The following is a 19498-nucleotide window of genomic DNA, read 5'->3' as shown; positions in this document are numbered from 1 at the left end:
GCGAGAGGATGATAACTTTGTGCTTGGACTGTCTGTGTGTAAGTGTGTGTGAGTATGCCTGTGTGTGTGTGAAATTCGCACCGACTAAACATTAATCAAAGCTTTTTGTCTGCCTAAACGGCATGAAAAAGGGTTATCAAGCGAGTAGCTGGCAGAAGATGAAGAAAAAAGTGTTGCCTACTTTCGAGCGCACTTCATTATCAACGCTCACACAGCGCGATACGCAGCGCCGCGCCGTTTGCATATTTGAGGCAAAAATAAAAACTACTTTAACAAGTGCTTTAAATAATAAATGAGACTGAGTCGAGCAGCAGGCGTCGCTGGAGGCAGGCGGGGCCAGTTAAATAAAAAGCTTCAAAATGCACTGCCCGCGGCAACAGAGGCAGCAAAGGCACAAAGCAAAAACGGCAACATCTTGAAACTTGGGCGGCACTTGATGAGTTGCCGGGGGACACAGAGGAGGTGGGGATGGGCAACCGCAAGTCCCAATAAGCCACTTAAAAAGTTTATAATTAACAGCAGCCACAGCAAGAAACAGTAAAAGAGAAAAAGCTGCGAACAAAAAAGAAATATATAAATAAGTAAAAGTATTTGTTAAGGCAATACTCGAACTGTTGATACCCTGTTTATGAACAGCAACAGGCAACATAAGCATATTCAAGAAATTAGTCATTTATTAATAAGAAGTGTAGAATAAGGGAGAATTCTACAGAGAAATGGAACAGATGTGAGTGTGTGCATAGCGAATTTTAAATATTCTCTCGAGTCTGCTGTATTCACTTTAATACTTAACGCAGTTTGTCATTGGCCTCGTGTGCTCCACTTCAAAGACAACATTGACTAATTGTGCCCCAATGAAATTCTAATTAAAATGCGCAGCGTGTGCGCCTCATATTATTTTTAATCAATTAAGTTTTGTCAGTCGCTAAGCCCAAGTGTCAAACAGGAACTCCAACTAAAACTTAAATGATGATCCGCAGACGTGACATGTCTGTCTAATGGACAAATGCCACCAACGCCGCACACTCGTCGAGCAGAGACAGAGAGGCAGTGGGTGAACTGAGCGAGAGGGATAGGCTGATGGAGTGAAAGAGGCACAATGGGCATCGTTATCTTTGGCCATTTGGTCGCCTTTATATTTACTTATATGCAGTTAATAATTATGTCACTGCCTCGTCTCGTGCGGCGCGCCTCACGCCTCTCGTTATGCGAATGCCCCTATTATATGCTCTGCTGCTTCTAATGATGTGCCCGTTGCTGTCATCTCTCTGCTAGCCTCCTCCATAGACAAAGGCGACGACTGCTAACCCAGCCCAGGCCCAGATGTGCAAACAAAAGCGCAGCGGCACACACGTTCGCTTTGGCTGCGTATATGTGTGCACGTGTGTGTATATATGGGTGTCTCTCTCTCTCTGTGTGTGTGTGACAGCTGTTGTTGTTTTGTAGTCTGGCCAGCGGATGTGCGAGCATTGTGTTGGCACATCCGGTTACATTATGAAACTAACACATATAAACAATACACACACACGCATACACATACAGGCACACGCACACACTCAGGCCTGTTGTGCAGTAAACTTAAATGGTGCGCCCTTATTTTTTTTGTATACCTCCCAGGCTCTCAGGCTCCCGATGGCAATGCTGCTGTGTGCTCTGCATTAAATATACTCGTTTACTCACACATACACACAAACACACACACACACGTCGCATTCTGGCCACTGTTCTTAAGTGTAACTACAGCCCGGGCTACACGTTGCGGCCATAACTCATGGCCCGTTTGTATATGGGCATTAGGATGCTTTTACCAGGCTAGTTATAGCTGTCACTACTCAACACAATCTATGTTTATGGTGATGTACTGAGAGGTATACGAGTGTATATAAACACGGATCTGCCAGATATGGCAGAGAGCAAACCATTACATTAATAAATAACATCAAAAATATTTTATTTATATTGTACAAATACCGTGAAAGTTGTTTCATAATTTTTTTTATATTCATATAAAAAATGTTGTTTAATATTTAATCTTCTATTAAATTTAAAATCATAAAATTGTATCCAAAATACTACAGTATTAATAAAAAAAAAATCCAAAAATAATATTAATAAATAAAAAATTGTATATAATTTTGGCAAAAAAACAAGAAAAATATTCAAAGAGATTTTGTAATTTCTAATTGAATAAAATAACAAATTTATATAATCTTTTTAAATATTTTTGTTTATTTTATATGTCAGTACCTTATTATTAGCATTACATTTGTAATATTTGTATGCATATATTTGACAGAAATGTGTATAATGGAATACGTATTTTATAAATCAGTTTCATACAAGACTAACATGTGAGAGTATTCAAGCCTTCAGATTTAATGTGGGCTAACTGAAAAAAAAAACCCTTTTCAATATTAAATTTCTCTTTGTCCAATATCTTTGCTGACGAGTGTAATTTAATATAACGATGCGCTCGTGTGTGTGTTTGTGTGAAAGTGTGAGTGCTGTTGAGAACACATTAAAGCCATCCGTTCGTAGCAGTTGGCTCAAGCCATCTTCTAGATGGGCAGCTAAGCGGCAGCCTTGAAGCAACCAATTTCACAGCCCCAAAAACAATTTCACGTTTCAGACATGCAGCCGCTTGGGCTTGGCACCACAACCTCAACAGCTTCCCAGCGACAAGATGTGGCGAATTTTATGGCTCTCGCTGGGCACTTGGGTAAGCAGATAATTACATAAAAATGAATAATAATCTTCAATGATGCGTCGCCGTCTCTGGGGCATTGACAACAGCTTATTGACAAAATGTGTTAATGATTCTGCAAATTGAATTCTCAGTGGGCAGCACAAAGAGGTGTGCGTGTGTGTGTGTGTGTGTGTGTGTGTGCAGCAGGAAGTGGACGATGCCAATCACCTGCATCATGAAGATGCCGGAAGTAGTAAGAAAATGCTGTTCAAGATGAAACCGTAATCTCTCTTTCCCTCTGGATATCTACATGCGTGTGTGTGTGTGTGTGTGTCGGAAGTTGTGTTTGATAGGGCACGGAAGTATCTGGCAAGACGCGCCACAGCCCTCCTGTTGCCCTTCTCCTGTGGCGCATTTAGGTAGCTGAGGGTGGAGTAATTGACCGCTAAGCCAATGGACAATGAGTTGCGTTAAGTGCAGGCAAAGCAAAGACGCTAAAAAAGACGATAGAGAAACAGAGAGCGAGCGAGAGAGAGAGAGAGAGAAAGAGAGAGAGAGAGAGAGAGAGAGGGAGTGGGAGAAGACAACGTTATTAGTCGGCGAGCACTAAGACAAATAGCGCATATAAATAAGCCACTCGCTGACATGGCGGACGATGCAGCGCCAGTGGAGCAGCTCAGCTGCGCTCGCTCCACGAGCCGGCCTGGCAAAGTAAATAGAAATATAATAATGAGATAAGAACAATAAGCGCCATGTCTGAGCCGAGATATGGCCACAGCTGAACAGCTGAAGAGCTGAGAAACAGATGCAGCTGAGACGGCTTTGGCTCATGTCCAGAGTGTGTGTGCTCGTTGGTCATATTGATGTCTCGCCTGCTGGAGCGTGATTATGAGCAGCCTAAACGTATTAGGGCCAAGCTGATTGGCTCACCCGACTGCCGGGCGATAAACCACAATGAATTGCGCTATTTGTTTGCCTCGAATGGCTATCGACATGAGGGGGCAGCAGCAGCAGCAGCAGCAGCAGCTGCGTGACGTATTGAATGGACATATGGATAAGCATAAGCTGTGCGGGCCAACAGATGCCCCGTTGCCCATTGTTAGATTAATCTGCGCCGACAATGGCCAGCCCAGATAAGCGCCAAGCCAATCTTAAGAGCTAAAACAATCACTCCAGATGGGCCGGGAAAGTAGATAGAGTGAGTGCGTGGCAATATCAACTTAAGCTCCAATAAATGTGCTCAATATTGCTTTATATGTTTGGATTAGACTAACCTACATTATCTGCTCTCGAAACTGTTGGATTAACTTAATGCAATTATGTAGCTAGCTGTGTAGATTGGCTAATCTGTGAGCTACTCATTCGTGGAGCTATCAATCTCATAAGCGATTGCGGTATCATATCAGGATTTGTGTGAACAATCTGTCAGGAATATCTAGAAATGCTCTGCTTAAGTCTGGGCAATTTTGAATTGCTTTGAAGAAGCAATGAGTATCAAAAATAAGTTCCTAATGACTGAAAGCTTCGTGCTTTGCCATCAGCTAATCAGGCTGATTAAAGTCTGGCAAATGCATTCTGAAAGGAGCAGCTGCTCTTGTCTAAACTGCTGCTGATGGGTAGGTGGGCTATCATGTAGTCGCAGCGGATACACACACATACACACAGCGGGTTGTGGACGCAGCTGGGTCCGGCTATGTGGCAGGTTATCCACACCGAGCTGAACGCTTTGCCATCGCCTTATTTCAAGTGATGCATCCTGCGCCGGGTGTGTGTGTGTGTGGGCGGGCGGTTGCTCTTTAAGCTTGGCAATCATCGATGCGGCGATTGTCGATGCTTGCTGCGGCAGCTGCCACGCGCAACGCATATCCGCAGTTTGTTGATGGCAGTCTGCGGCAAGCAGTCTGAGCAGGAGGCAACCGAGTCAGCAGCATCGTCGTTTCTAATGCGGAATTGCGAATGCAACAGACAGCAGCACACACACACACACACACGCACACACACACACACACAGACATTCTTCACAAGCGTCGTCATTATAAATTGAAAGACATTCGCCGAGTCCAGCCCAAAGCCGAGGGGCTGCAGAGGGCTGCTGCTGCAGCATTCCTGTCTGTGCCCAGCCTGATGCCTTTTACCTAACTGCATCCGGCGCAACGCTTGCTCCGACAGCCAGCTGATGCTGTTGCTGCTGCTGCTGTTGCTGTTGCTGCTGTAACATGTGTCGCTTCGAGGAAATTGAATTTTTATTAAAGGAAAACATTTTTATTGTGGATCATTTTCGTTTTTCGTCTTTGCTCCCTGGCGGTGGGCGTCGCCAACCCAGCAGTGCGGCTACTGCAGATTGAAATTTCAACATCCGCTGCTGGTTTAGTTCAATTGAATTATATCGAGATCAAAAGCAACGAACTTTAACAGTCAAGTATATCTAATTAAATTATTGTAAAAGAGCCAACTTTAAATTTCCAGCTCAACATTTTTATAGTTTGAAGCGAGTTTTATATGGCAGGCATGCTTGCTCGTTCGTTTCGATTTTCCACATGCGCGCTTGATTTTGCCTTCGAAATTCTCTTTTCGATTTGCTTGCTCGGTTTGTTTTTTCATGCTCTTTCTTTAGCTTTCAATTGAAAATTCAAGCTCAAGTTGTGCACAATTTGGCTTACAACCACGCCCTGCTGCCCGATGTATCTGGCCGCTGGATTTGGTGGCTTTAAAATTATAGTTGGTTAGATTGGCAGGGCTATGTATGGCTGGCTGCATAAAACTGCAGTTCAGCTCTGATTTCTGTTCGACTGCTCGTAAAAAGTCTGTAGGTTAAACGTTGAACCCTTGCTGGCGTCGTTCATTCTTCGAGCGACGACAATGGAACGCATTGAGTCATAAAATTTATAAAAGCATTTGCAATAAGCATTGCCAAAAGTATCCACAATTCTGCACTTAAAATGTTTGCACACACACAAGAAAAAAATGGTATATGTATAAATCTATATATATCTATATATATAGGAAGAGAGCACTTGCCGTGCCCCTTGCCTCACGTTGGGTTAACAGATATACTGCATAAAATTTTCTAGCAAGTACTTACCATTTTATTGATTTTTAGTGCTTGCTTCGGTCTGCTGCTGTGGCCTGGACGTTGGCTGACTCCTGCTGCTGCTGCTGCTGTGGCATATCTGCAATGGAGCAAAATATTTTACCATTAAATTTGGTTGTATTTTATTTGTAGTTATTTGCATTGTAAGAGTTTCATTTCGTGCAAAACGAATGTTGATTCAGCTACTCGATCAGCTCTTGAAATTTAGTAAATATTTATTCAATTGTTGAATGCAAGTTTTGTGCTTAGCTGCAGCTAGGATATATGTACAATATAAAATATATAAACTGAAGACCTGAACTTGGATTGGAATGTTAAACTTCACTCAGCTCACAAATCCATAGATGATTGCTTTAATTATATTTATATATTATAACTGGAATTTTGTAGCTTCTAAATTGCAGAGTGAGCAAATTAAACAAAGCCTAGCTAACTAATCTATAGTTAATTGCTTCACTTCACCTAAAAGTCTAAATGCCAAATATAATTTTCTCTAGCTCAAGCTCAATAATTAACTAAATAATAATTACCAGTGCAAATAACTTAGTTTCAGCTAATGTCATTTACAAATTTTCACGAAGCTTTATTAAAAAAGCAAATAAAATAAAAAAAAAAAAATTGAAAACATGCAAACTGCAGATTTGCAAGTCAAAAGAGGTTTAACCTTTGAATGCAAAATACAAAAAGGAGAAGAAGAAGAAATATGTACATATATGAAACAATGCATGTAACGGATATGAAAAGAAAAAAGAAAAGGAGAGGAAAGGAAAGGAAAAAAAGCGCTGGGCATTATGGGCAGGCTGGAAAGGACAAAAAACAAAAGTGAAATACAAGAAAATGCCTGTAGTTGCCGTTGTCGGGCTATGGGGCCCAAGGATGCCAGGACAAAGGACAAAGGCAACTTTGCACTTTTGTTTGTCGTCACGTGCACTCAATAAACTTTGAACAAATTTGCATTTGCTGCTACACACACACGGGCAGGGGGAGAGGACCATTGTATGTCTCTGTGTGTGTGTGTGTTTGCTAGGAAAAAAAAAATAGAGTCTTCGCTGGCAACGCGTCGAGACGCATCGAATTTCAGTTGACGTCTGAAAGCGGAAACAAAGTTAAGCACACAAGGTCCACTTCCTGTTTGTTTGTCGCACAGCTCGAATCAGCTCGATTGAGCTCGCTTTGCAACGGCTTTCTGCCACAGATTGCAACGGGTTTTGTGTTTCACCTGGCATTTGGTTACCTTTCACTTCATTTTTTTGTTCCTTTCAAAAAATCTAGCCGCTAGTGCTTAAGTTCTTAAAGCAGATAACTTTTCAATGCAATCAATTTGAAAGCTGTAAATGAGATGCAAATCGAAGCAGCAGCGGCCAATGCATTCGACAGCGTAATGAAGATGCTGCCAAGCTCAGTTGGCACGGCGCAAGGTCCTGGCCGTTGCCTGCCGAGGAAATGAGTAAACAACAAAATGTGCAGGTAACCGCACAAATGCTGGCAACCAGCCCGGCCCAGGCGGTTGCCGAAGGGGCGTGGGAGCCGAAGGGGCGTGCATCCCCAGACACAAAACGCATCAACAACCGACACAAACAGCAGCAGTAGCAGCGGCAGTAGTGGCAGCCACGCTGGGCGCATAATCAACATGCTGCAACTGCAAACGAAAGCGAGAAAATGACTTTTCTTCTTTTTCCAGCAATTTTGTTGCTACTTGCAATTTATGCAAAAGTCAAATGTTGATTTGTGGGGCGCAGCTTCCAGCTACTACCTAGAATGAAACCAGAGGGAGGGCGAGGGGAGCAACAGCAGCAGTAGCAGCAGTAGCAGCAGGAGCAGCATTCGCTGCAGCCACAGGTCTTCGACCAACAGACGGGCCAGCAATATATTGATTTAGTGAGCTCTGTGTTAGGGTGCCAAGGTACCTTTGCATTGCCTGCCATTTCTTCCTATACCCTCTGGTCGCAGCTGAGCATATTAAGGACTCCTGCTTGGACTAGTTGGCTTCGCTCTACAGAATATCTGTTAGCTGAGTATGTTCCATTGTTGGACCTTGCTGCCTGCTGCTATTTAAAACTCGCCTCGATGTTTGCATTTTAGGATTGAAGTCGAAGAACGACTCGTACGCCATTTGCATAATAATTGGCCTCATGAATGCGAACTACGGAAGTGGGGCAGCAAGTGCTTAGCTGGCAGTTGTAGTGGTGGTTGCTGTTGCTGTTGTGGTTGCTGTGCTTGGCTAAAAAGGGCAAACAATTTGCGGAATAGCTATTGATGTATATTGATCAGAGGCATCATCAGCAGAGTGCCAGTCTGATTGCTTATCTAGCTGAAATGCAATTTGCACTTATCCTGGGTAGTCGACTTTTGCCTCTCCTTCTGCAACAATGCCAACTCAATGAGTATCTGCAGCTGGGCGTTTTGCTCGCTAATCTGCAACTCATGCCAGGTTCTTCAGCTGCTTTATTAGCATTTGGTGTCAGCTATTAATAATGTTGCGAAGATGAGAGGGCGACAAATCTGCTGAAGCCTGAAATTAAGCCCAGTTATATAATCCTGCCCCCAGGCCTAAGTTCTGGCCTCACTCCGTACGGCCTGACGCGCCCACGCTCACGTCCGCACCAAGCCCACCCCACCTGGGGCACAGAATTAAATTGCCACTCTTTGGCAAAATGATGTATTTGCCCATCGCCATCGCAATTTGAATCCCTGGCTCGCAGCTGCCAAAGAGCCGGAGCTGGAACCCGAGGCTGGCCCGACCCGAACCCGTTTCAAGTTGATCGAAAAGTTACTTTTACCTTTGGCTGTTGCCTTTTGCATTTGCCAAGGGTTTCAATTTAATAATAAACACCGGCTGCTGCCAGCTGAGCGCAGCAATGAAACCGGGTTCACGGGCTCCCCCGGCAAGTGGAGCCGGGCACGTTTTTGACTCCGGCTTCATTTTCTTTACCCTTTTTAAGTTTTGCATACTCATACACGTGAATGAATATGTTGCCTTTTTTCCAGCGACAAGCAAATATTTGGTCATACTTCATGTATCGGGTTTTATGGGTTTCTGTATGGAGTGAGTGGGAAACATTTTTAATTGCCAAAATGATATGGGGTAAAAATAAAACATATTTTTAAATAAACCATTTCAAAGTGTTATTTTTGTTTTGTATATGCTTTTTATCTTTTATAATTTACTGTAGGAGGTCAGAGAGAGAGAGAGAGAGAGAGAGAGAGAGAGAGAGAATGAGAGAGAGAGAGAGAGAGAGATCTAATTAATCTTAGCTCTAAATTGAAATGACCTTATTAAAAAATAAATATAAACCAAATTTCATTTCTCCTCAGTAGAACACAGTTGCTTTATTAAATATGTTTTAAAAAATCAGAAAAATATTAATAATAAGTAAAGTAATTCTTATTACAGTTAATATTAATTTAATTATTATTATATACCTGTAAAATTAATAATACATTTTTTTTTAATATTTTATTATAATTGTAAACAATTATTAACAATTTATGATGACTCAGCAGTAATTGGTATTAATTTTATAGAAGCGCTTAAAATTATATAATTACAAATATGAAAGTTTAAAGGAATTTTATTTTACCTAGGAACTTTTAAAATATTTCATATATCTATTTTATATTACAATGTTTTTATTTAGATTATAAATATTTTTTAATCAATTGTTATATCAATAATTGTATAGATTTAAATAACCTCAACTCTCTTTTAACTTAGGGTATGTCATCTACTCGTATACCGTCAATATCTTCCCTTATTTTAGTTTCATGATATGTGGGTCTCTTTCCACTTTTGTGTTGAACACTCGCTCTGGGGCAGGAAATTGTCGGTTGTATGCCATAAATTATGGCACACTCTGCTGCATTTTGCTTCTGCCATTGTCCCCTGCTAATGGCACCTGGAATCAGCTGTAATTTATACCACTTTATAAGCATTTAACATGCTTATATTTACACACACACACTCACACGCAATACAATGCATTTTTCAATGCTTTTGCAATTTATTTTCTACCTGGCTAATAAATAACCGTAATTAATGTGCCAAAAAATTGGGATATATTAAAAGTTGAGCATGCATTTGATATCATTCTATAAATGATTTGGAAATTTAATTAAAGCTTATATTTATATACATATATTTATTCAGAGTTAATTAAAAAGCATATTACAATATATGTATGCTCCGTGAAAGCAAGCTAGTGCTAATCTATAGCTTAAATATAATCAAGACAGACATATATCGCAAACTGAGAGGGATGACGAGGCTATTAATTCATATTGCAAGATATTGGCAACAATTTTCAATAAAATAATACTTTTTAATACTCTTAACAGAGCTTAAAATCTATTTAAATATAGCTTTTGTATGCATGTTTTATATTCTAATAAAATGTTTGAGCAGCTTAGCTGGCTTTATTAAAATTGACAGCAAATTGGTTTGTTGCCCAGCATTTGCATGAGAATTCATTACGCATACGACGTGTTGTCAATTAAATTCGGTGCTGTCTTGGACTTGTGAAACTTAAGCTGCATTTGATGTTCTGCTAATGCAGACTATTCACAGCACTGACCTCTGGCCAAGTGTCAGAGCACAGATTTGCCCAAAGATGGTTAAATCAGAGCAACGTAAACATGGCTCGAGTGAAACGCAAAGATAAAACACTGGCAATCGCCGGCAGGGCTTAAACCGAACATTTTCGGTAGTGCAGATAGATAGTCAAGAGACACTTGAGCATGGGCCTTGATTGCACCACGACACACACACACAGAGAGATAGAGAGAGAGAGAGAGAGAGAGAGAGAGAGAGAGGGAGTTCACAGTTCACAGTTTACAGTTCAGGGTTTGCTCGGCAGCCTCGAAGCGCACAAATAGACAAAAGTATCTGTGGCACTGACTGTATCAGTATCTGCTATCTGCATCCATATCTGTGAGCTGCACTAAGGCGAACGAGAAGCTCATCGCAGCCAGAGTTCTGTGTGCATTGGCAATCAGTGTTAAATAAACGAGCAGATAGACAGCAGCAGACAGGATACCAGCCGGGGCAGCCGGGCCAGGCCGAGCCCAGTTGACAGGCATACAAAGTACAACATGTGCTAAGGAGGCACTCGCTCAGCATTTATAAAATTTGCAACAGTTTTTCGAGCACAGCTCAGCTCAGTGTGGCTGATTGATTTTCAAGTGGAAAACCAAACCAAACCGAACCAAAACCAAAACCAAACTTAGGCCATTTCTGGCCACAGCTTGTGGCCGGGTTTTCAAACGGCAAACTTGTTACCAGTTGGCAATTGTCTTGTATTTCTCATTGCTATCATAAATATATGCAGCAAAGACTGTCTAATTAGTTTTGCTGGCCTTAATTAGTTTTATCGAAAATATATGTGTGCGTGTGCGTGTGTGTCTGCGTGTGTGTGAGCTTTCTCTTATCTACGCTGCACACGTTGAGGCTTATTAACAAAGAGTTTGGTCATTTACATTAATTGCATTAATTTAGTTGTTCTCTGATTTTCAATTTGCTGCAGTGCATTTAATTTGCCCAGTTGTTGCCCCATGCATTATGAGATTATGCTAATTTATGTGCAGGCTCAAAATCTATCTGCCTACGCTTATGCAAATCTCCAAGTAAACCCTGAAATTGAGTTGAGAGCTTGCTCTCGGGTTATTTGTATAGTGGAAACTATGCTGCAACTGATTGATTAATAACATTCTGATTGCCTGTTAGTTCTTAGACGTACGCTTAAGTATTTGTACTACATTTCCTCGCCTTTAAGCAGCCCGAGTACACTTTTCAATATTCTTCTGGAAAGCTGATATACTTAGCCGTCTCCTGCTCTTACACTGCTTGACAGAAACGAATTTGAAACGCTGTTATTTATGAGCAGGTACTTCGAAAGTGGCTGCCTCAGTCGCAGTCTCAGCCGCTGTCTCAGTCACTGGCTAAGTTCTCGTCACGTAATTGACTGTAACAAGCTGAAAGGCGACAGGACTCTTTCGCCTGGCTGGCAGCAAACTTTACAGGCTAATCAGTTGTTTAAGTTGTCGCGCCGAAAGTCTGTCGAAAGTCTACAAGCAAACTTGACACATTATCAAAAGGTTTGAGCCAAACTCCCTCCAGCTGAGCTGCCGCTGCTGCTGCTGCTGCCTATAGCCTAGCTACTTAAGTTGATAATATTTTACACGTCAACTGCGAAGGCCAACAACAAAGCGGGCAACTGTTGCCAAAGCCAGGCAACGGCAAGAAAAAAATAATAATGGAAATTCTACTTGTATGCTTCCTGCCCTCCTCGCACAGAGCGCACACATTGAAAATGATGTGTCGAAAATATTGCGCAGGAGACTAAGCTAAGGCCAAGCTATTGACAAGATGATGCTACAGCGATATGTATGTGTGTGTGTGTGTGTGTGGGAGTGTGCGTGGATGTGGGATGGTTAACATGCAACAGACAGCAGCAGCAGCAGGGACGACAGGAAGTGAGTGAAGCGACGAGCTGATTTATTACAAACGCCGATGCGGATGTCGATAAGCAAAGAGATGCAAAGAGCTGCAGATGAATGGGGGACTGAGGGAAGCAGATAAGCCGCCGCCAAGCAAATGCAATTGGCAGGAATTATGGAACCAGACGATGAGATCTAGCTCGAGAGCGCAGCAGCAGCAGCAGCAGCGGCAGCAGCAGCGGCAGCGACTTCATCAAGCTGAGTGGCTGCAGTTTTAATCAAATTTGCCAGCGACATAAATCAGTGAGGAGCAGCAGAAGAAAAGGGCGAAAGCGAGAAATTTGGTCGAGCTTTAAAAAAATGATATATACATATTTACATATTCCAAAACTAAAAGTAAGCTAAGGACAAAAATAAAATATGAAAGAATGGAATAACGAAAATGTGCAGGAAAAAATGGGAAAAAAAAAATTATAGAACGTGTCGTGCGCCCTGGAGAGAGACTCCATTAATATTGTGCGCTCAGGTGAGCTGCCGCTACCGCTGCTGCCGTTGCTGGTGTTGGTGCTGGTGGTGCAGCAGCTGGTGGCGCCTCCTGATGGATGCTGTTTCCACATCTTGAGCTGTCTTGCCACCTGGCACCTGCCGCTAACACTGCTGCCGTTGATAAGAAGTAAATGCACTCCCAGTGGCAGCTTTTCACAGTGCTTGTCATTTAGCTTTGCTGAGCTGCCATTTTTATACCCTGAACCCATTGAAAATGGGAAATCAGGGTATAATGGTTTTGTTAAAAGTATGTAACAGGCAGAAGGAGGCGTGGCAGACCCCACAAAGTATATATATTCTTGATCAGGGCGACGAGCTGAGTCGATTTGGCCCTGTCCGTCTGTCTGTCCGTCCGTCCGTCCGTCCGTCCGTCCGTCCGTCCGTCCGTCCGTCCGTCCGTCCGTCCGTCCGTATGTATGAACGCGTCGATTTCAGAAGATATAAGAGCTAGAGACTTCAAATTTTTTTTAAAATGTCCGTAATTACAGCGCGCATATCAAGTTTATCATTAAAAATCGATAAATCATCCCGATCTTTGTTTATCGATAAAAAACCTTATCGAAAACCAGTTATAAAATTATATCTTCTACACCTTTATTGCTAGAGTCTCCAAATTTTTAATGTATGCTTATATGCAATTTATACAATTTCGGTTTTTGTTAAAATTTACCCCCCACCCTTAAATTCACCCCCTCACCCTCACTTTTGTAAAAAGCGTATTTCAAATACTAGAGACTTGGGCTTTGGAATGTACACACATATTCACCATATGATTACGCTCTACAAGTTTCATTAAGATCGTATGTCTACAAAAGAAATTATTTAACAAATAAATTCTCATAATATTGCCCACACTGCAGCGCAGCCCAAGCGCAGTCGCTGCTTACTGCGCAGTTAGCAGAGCGCAGGCTTATACGTGCGTGTGGATGCATGTGTATGTATGTGTGCATAAAAGAAGTGCAGAATGATTAGAATATCAGCTTGGAGGGTTCAGGGTATCTCCTAGTCGAGCAGTCTCGACTGGAGCTTTCTTACTTGTTTTTTCATAATTTTTTTTTTTTTTTTTTTTTTTTTGCATTTCTCTTTAGATGTTTTTGCCGTTTGCTGTTGTTGGCATTGCATATTTTAAGGCATTTCGTTGGCTTTTTAAGTTGACATTCGCTTTTTGGCCAGCGCTGCGTTGCGCGCATCATGAATTATGAGAGATGTTGCTAAACGCTAACTCATGATAAATTTGCAAGACACTCGTTAAAAGTAATAAAAAGAAGAGATATGGATGTAAGCCAGCCATAATTTACAATATTAAATGAGCAGTTGCTTAACGATAACTCACTCGTTTTGAAGAGTCAGAAAATCACATTTAAAATCTAGCTAAAGTATATAAAATTATGAAATGATTATGAAGCTCACAATTATTATTGAATTTGTATTAGCCTAAACTCTTCAAACATTGTAAAATACCATTCACAACATCATGTTGTTATAACTAAGAGTGAAATAAATTGAAAATTGAAATTGAAATTATTAAATTTTTAAAATTATAAAATTTGTTTGCCAGTGAATTGGAAAAGTATATGAAGTGCAACCGAGCAACAATGACGAAGTTAAATTAAATTAATTGAAAATTAGATCATTATTCATTGGAAACAACAGTAGCTAATGCATTATTCAACTGCGTAAAGTTTTCTAAATAGTCCTATTTATCAACAATTGATTAGATCAACTTTAGTATTGAACCTTATTTCATTGCTGATTTGAATACAGATTGTCATGTGGTGTGGCCTTAAAGTACAAAATTCTTGGTGTAATATAAACAGCCACAGATGCGAATCACACACTCACACACTCACTCTCTCTCTCTCTCTCTCTCTCTCTCATGCGCACATGCAGCCGTGTGTCCACTTCATCTAATTACAAAAGTTGGGGCGCGAACTGCTGCTCCTGATGCTGCTGCTGCTGCTCCTGCTGCTCCTGCTGCAGCTTTGACAAATGGCTAAAGAGTCAACGCGTTGCCTTTTTCAATATGTTGCGCGTGCATAAACTATGCTAGCAGCAGCCCGTTAGCCACGCCCTTGGCGCCCGTAAAATGCAGCTGGAACTGATACTGGGAGCCGAGTTGGGTCGGTTTTGTGGTAGCTACCTATGCGGAGTCACATGGCAACTGTCGACAGGCTGGCACATGCAGCTGCGCTCCTAGTTTGGCCAAACTTTCAAAATTAATAGTGCAAAGTTTCTAATTAAATTACAGAATGCTCGCACACACGCACACAGATACACCCTGATAGCTGCATGTGTGTATGTGTGTCACGCTTTAATAAAGATTCCTCTCTGTCTCTCTCTCTCTCTCTCTCTCTCTCTCTGTGTGAGTGTGTGTGAATTGAATTGGTTTTGCCTTGTGCTTTGTTGCCATTTCTTTCATTTGATGGCATGTGTGCAGTCATGTGTGTGCATTGTATATATGCTTGAGTGAGCGTGTGTGTATGTTATTATGCGACGCCAGCTGCCGTAACAATATATTAAGCCGTTAAGTGAGGCGAGTCTCTGGCAGAGATTGCGATTCGCATAAATTGCGTATACGTAGCATAGCACACTCCGGCCCGAGCGCTGATCAAGCTGCTGTTGCAACGAAAACAAGTGGAGCACGCTGCCTGCCTGCCTGCCTGCCACACGTTGCCGAGTTGACATAATTACAATGCTTTAAAGTTACGGCCGTGTGTTGCCAGTTGTGGATTATCAGCAGCGCTGGGCTATGGATATGTCTGCGACTGCTGCAAGCCAGTTGACACAGCGGCAACAATAACAGCAATTCGAATGCATTTTTGCATTTGTTGTGTTGTGTGTGTGGGCGTGCGACAATTATGAATCTTGCGCTGTGGCGCGTTGACAGCTCTGAAGCGTTGCCACGGCAGCCATGCCATGCATGCGGGCCACACAGCTCTATCATCAGTCAGTCAGTCAGTCGCACAGTCAGTCCGTCTGTCAGTCAGCCAGATATGAAGACATCAACGGAAAGGCACAGCAGAGCACGGCACAGCAGAGCGAAGCAAGCCCGCTGGCATTTTACATAAAATCGCTGACAATTTCCATGTGGAACTGCGACGCAGTCAGAGTAAATGGCGAAACGCGTTCCGAGCACGTTTCATGCACGGCAGTTGAGGATTATTATAGCGTTATTATATACCCTGTAAGCACTCGAGAGTGGGACGCTGGGACAATACTCTTAAGTGTAGAACGCGTCCAGCAGAGAAGGCAGCGGGAACTATGAAGCCTATATAGATAACTGAAAAGCTCTGATATTTGCCATGGCTTGAAGAGTTATGACAGTTCACCAACAGCTCGCAACTCGAAATGAAATAAGCTTAACTTAAATTAATTAGTTAATTATGAGGTAAAAATAAATGTTTGTAGTTTTAATTAATTTTTAAGTTTAACAAAAAAGTTCAGTTAAATTTTTTTTGTGTGCATGATAATTATATATATAACTTCCATCCATATCTATGGATTAAATTTCGAAACGATACAATATGTTGATTCTTTTCAATGAATTCAGTTTTCAATCTGTTTCCATACGCTAAATAGAAAGAACAAATGCTGTTTGTATTGCTAATTTATATAGTATAGACTTACAGTATAATATATTGTAATTATATAGATCTTGAATATGTGACCTTTTGGTTACCTTCTCCAATGCCTAACAATTTATAACGTTATATTGATTTTAAAGAATGATTTCTAAATAAATAAATAACTAATATATCATTATTGACTTCCTTACCCCTTCTTCTTATCGTCCTCAGCTTGATAAATATCAGTGCAAAATATAGTATATATTTTAGGACTTTCATTCGTTAAAAGCCAGAAAATTCGCAGTAAATAACTCTTCAATGACTTGCCGTCCACACACACACACACACGCATACACACATGCACATGCATACAGACAATTTTCAATTAATGTGCCAAATCGTAGCAGCTGCAAACGGCAAAATATGTTTGGCCACATGCTCGTAAATAAGAGGCCATTAGAGCCATCTATCACTGTGTGTGCGCTGATCACGATAGTCATGCGGCCACGCCCCCATGCCGTCTGTTCGCCTCTTCACACAGACGTACGTAGTCAGCCATTCACATTTATTTATTCTCGTGTTAAAATCAAATATATTTCTGTGGCGCTGCCAAACCTCTGAAATGTAAATATTGTCATAAACATTTAAAAGGCAATAGCTACAACAGCAACAGAAACAACAACAACAACAAGAACAAGAAACAACTGCTGCCCAGTCAGACACGAACATCGTCAATGTAAAAGCAGCCTTAAAGGAGGATTTGCCGCTCGTCCGTGTCGGGCATATTGAACACACCCAAAAGAGAGAAATGGCAAAAAAAAAAAAAAAAAAGAAGAGGAAAAGGAAACAGCCCGAACTGAACTGAAGTGAACCGAATTTATAAGCATTAGAACACGACCGTGGGCTAATAATCAACCAGAGCACCCACCCCGCACCCGCCGCCCACCCACGCTGCCCAACACCCACTGCCCGAAGGCAGTTGACCCTGGGCCAGATTACCTGGCCATATACAGCAGGTAGCTAGCAGGCAGCTCGATGCGGTGCTGTGACGTGAAGCTAATTTTTGGTATTTCTCTTCATTTTTTTTTTTTTTTTTTTTTTTTTTTTTTGCTGGCTTTGTTTTCAACCTTTGGAAAATGTCGCTGTAGGCCAGAGCTCTGGCTCAGCATGGGACAGTTGGCGTCGAGCTTAGGGGTCAATGGGCATGGGCGGGCTGTGTGTAGTGGGCGGGCGGGCAGTTCTTCCCATAATAAATCACATAAATATGCAACGCGGTGCCGTGGTGTACGAAAATGGAAAAATATTGGCCAGGCAGCGAGTGACGTGGATTTGTGCCATGGATTTCTAGTTGATGCCACAGGCAACATCGGGAGGCTCCGGCCCAAGCCATAACCCAATCCCATGGCCCAAATCCAGATGGAAATCGCTTGGAATGGAACGTGTTCAGCTGCCGGCTGCTGGCTCAAACGGGATTAGCTTTTAATGCTTTTCGGTTATGTAATTTAGAAATGGCTTTTCGAATGCTCTTTCACTGTCGCTCTCTGTCGCTCTCTGTCTCTCTCATTCTCCCTCTCTGTTTTCATATCTCTGCCTTGGCTTGCAGGTAACTAAAACCTAATATATTTGCAAAGTAGTTGCCATTAATCAAAACTGTTAAATTACTTGCACGCCCATTTGTTGTGGGCGTGACAATTTACGGCACAAGCTCGCACGCTCTTCTACCCTCTCTCTCCCACTCTCCTTCTCATATTCTCGGAGCTCGTATTTAATGCTCAACTGAAATACTTAATTGCCAGCTCGTAACTTGATCTGGGTTTGACAGTTATACGAAGTTATAATTAGTTGAGTTTCGACCTGATAATTTAAGCGCACATAAAGCTGGCAAAGCCATTCAACTTTCGATTTAAGTGTCAGAAATGTTCGCATATACATTATATATAGATATATATGTATGTATAGTTGCCCTTCTTTGACATGACCTTCTGCCAGATATTCAACTCGAATAACAAATATTTGTAATAAATATCTTCAGCTAATATCATCAATGCTTTCGCTTGATTTAAAGCCCATCTTTAAGCAAGTTAGCTACTAGCTCAGTTAATTTATTCCATTCTCTATTTGTCGCCGTTTTTATTAACAAGCCTCTATCTCTGCCTCACAAGCCCGTTCATTACTTTCAATTAGCCGTCGCATAATTAGTCCCATAATTAAGTTGTCAGCCGTCAATTAGGCTCAAACACAAATTCAAATGCAAAACAATTCGTGGCCTTTCGCTGCCTTCTATGCAGGGCAATGCTTGCTCTTCTTGTCTCTGTCAGCTGCTCCAATCGCTGCCTTAAAGCGACTTAAATCCGCATTGGCCACCTTGAGATCTTAGACGCCCTTCAGCCCAGAGGCCCACAGGGCCTCTGCATTGCTCTAAGCTCATCTTGAATATTTTAATTAATTAATTTACTTGCAATTGCTTTGCGTTTGGGCCAAGGCGCGCTGAGCCGTTGCTGAGGCAGCACATCGACTGCGATTCCTTGGCAAGGGATTGCGCAAATCCTTGCCAGCCACATAAATATTTGACTTGGAATATGCCGAAACGCCTGCACAGCTATAACAACAGCAACTCTTTCAATTTGCAGCCAGTGCAAAATGTAAATGGAATCATTGTCGGTCAGTCAGTCAGTCAGCCAGAGAGTCAATCAGTCAGTCAGTCAGTCGGTGAGTCAGTGCCGCATACTAAGTACAATTAGATGTGGTTTCGCAGCGAGCTGCAAGGATTTGACGTCTTATCGCGGCACAGACGCCACTCGCTGTTTGCTCTTGTGGCATGCAACTTGGCAGCAGCATCAGCAGGAGCAGCAGGAGCAGCATAAGGAGGAGAAAAAAGATAGAAAATGACTGGCCTGCAGCAACAATGGCCCGTTGGGCAAAGAAAAAGCAAACTTCTATTCCTCAATCCTCAATCTCTCCGCCCTCGCCAAGCCCCCCGCGAGTCGCGCACAAGTTTTGAGTAATGAAACCGCGTCTGCTTTCGCCTCCGTCCGGGACTTGAAATTTATGCGCAAGTTGTGTTTTGTAAATCTTACGGATTAATTATTACAACTTGGCAATGTTTACAATGCATTTCAGTTGTTGCTTAGCTTTTTGTTTATGCTTAAGGATCTTATCTTAAGACGCTCCGTAAGC

General features: G+C 41.9%; 1 long non-coding RNA gene across 1 annotated transcript in view; it reads right to left on the bottom strand.

The window, feature by feature from the left end:
* Positions 1 to 19498, bottom strand: part of LOC149269654 (uncharacterized) — a 44906-nt gene that overhangs the window by 20022 nt on the left and 5386 nt on the right. Inside the window, exon 2 of the long non-coding RNA XR_016268983.1 lies at positions 5769 to 5856. This is a non-coding gene — a long non-coding RNA (uncharacterized LOC149269654). The remainder of the gene's footprint in view (positions 1 to 5768; positions 5857 to 19498) is intronic.

The sequence above is a fragment of the Drosophila arizonae genome, chromosome 3 (genome assembly GCF_054131065.1).
Source record: "Drosophila arizonae isolate 15081-1271.41 chromosome 3, UAZ_ARI_1.0, whole genome shotgun sequence".
NCBI classification, from domain to species: domain Eukaryota; kingdom Metazoa; phylum Arthropoda; class Insecta; order Diptera; family Drosophilidae; genus Drosophila; species Drosophila arizonae.
The sequence above is the reverse complement of the archived record's forward strand: the minus strand, read 5'-3'. Positions and strand labels throughout refer to the sequence as shown.